Genomic DNA, 1,638 nt, shown 5'->3' with positions numbered 1-1,638 from the left:
GCCAAACTGGAGTCTCCAGCTCAGCTTTCCCGGCCCATTCTTCCATGCCCAGGGTAATACCGATCGCCATTTTGGGGTCAGGAAGGAATTGCCCCCAGGACAGATGGGCCGGGGATCCTGGAGGTTTCCCCCCTTCCTCTGGGCATACAGCAGGGGTCACAGGGGGGGAATTTCCTGTGTTGAGCAAGGGTCGGACCCTTGAGGTTCCTTCCAGCTCTATGCCCCACTTGGGAAGGCTTGGGGTCGTAATGTGGCTCCTCCCTCCACTGCCAGCTGGCTGGGTTGACGTTTGGGTCAGCTGGTGGTGCCACAGAGGGCTGCCGACTGCCACTCTGCCGCTCTTGATACCTGCCGCTCTTGATAGCTCTGGATGGTGCTCCGCCCTCGAGCCCCTCCACCCTTTTTAAGGAGCCTCGCACTGCCTGCTGATGCTGCAGTGAAGCAGGCCAATGCTCCAGGAAATTGTCAAGCAGCTCAAGAGCCAAGTGAAAAGCTGCTCTATCGGAATTCCTTCCTGGGTCATCAAGAGACACATTTCCATGAGGTTGACTCTGCTTTCAGTGTGAGTGGAAACCCAGATCCTGCCCCGCCCTCTCCCAGGCAGCAGGGACGCCACAGCTCACCCTGCTCACAGCCTCACTCTACAGACTTCCAGGGCCGGAAGCAGCACACAACAAAGTTCCTGGGGGCCTCTGTGGAATGTGCAGGGCCCAGGAGGGGAAAGGGCAGCTAACTTTACCCTTTCTGAAACAGCCAGTCAGGGAGCAGATGAAGGTGAGTGAGACTCGGGCCCAGCATCCTTAACCCTAAAAGAAATTGACTCACTCCAAAGGAACATAAGAACATAAGAGAACATAAGAGTTGGATCAGGCCAATGGCCCATCCAGTCCAACACTCTGTCACACAGTGGCCAAAAATACCAGGTGCCATCAGGAGGTCCAGCAGTGGGGCCAGAACACTAGAAGCCCTCCCACTGTTGCTGCTCCCCAAGCACCAAGAATACAGAGCATCACTTGCCCCAGAGTTCCTATCTGTACCTGGTGGCTAATGGCCACTGATGGACCTCTGCTCCATATGTTTATCTAATTCCCTCTTGAAGCCGTCCATGCTTGTAGCCGCTGCCACCTCCTGTGGTAGTGAATTCCAAGTGTTAATCACTCTTTGGGTGAAGAAGGACTTCCCTTTATCTGTTCTAACCTGACCGCTCAGCAATTTCGATTGCCCACAAGTTCTTATATTGTGAGGGAGAAAGGGAGAAAAGTGCTTCTTTCTCGACCTGCTCTATCACATGCATAATCTTATAAACCTCGATCATGTCACCCCTCAACCATTGTTTTTCCAAGCTAAAGAGCCCCAAGCACTTTAAACTTTTCTCACAGGGAAAGTGTTCCAACCCTTTTATCACTCAAGTTGCTCTTTTCTGCACTTTTTCTAATGCTATAATATCCTTTTTGAAGTGTGGTGACCAGAACTGCACACAGTATTCCAAATGAGGTCACACCATTGATTTATACAGGGGCATTATGATACTGGCTGATTTGTTTTCAGTTCCCTTCCTAACAATCCCCAGTATAGCATTGGCCTTTTTCATTGCAGTCGCACACTGTCTCGACATTTTCAGTGAGTTATCTACTACGA

This window comes from Gekko japonicus, unplaced genomic scaffold, assembly GCF_001447785.1.
Source record: "Gekko japonicus isolate JY-2015 unplaced genomic scaffold, Gekko_japonicus_V1.1 scaffold6576, whole genome shotgun sequence".
Taxonomy (NCBI): Eukaryota; Metazoa; Chordata; class Lepidosauria; order Squamata; family Gekkonidae; genus Gekko; species Gekko japonicus.
This window is presented reverse-complemented; position numbering follows the sequence as displayed.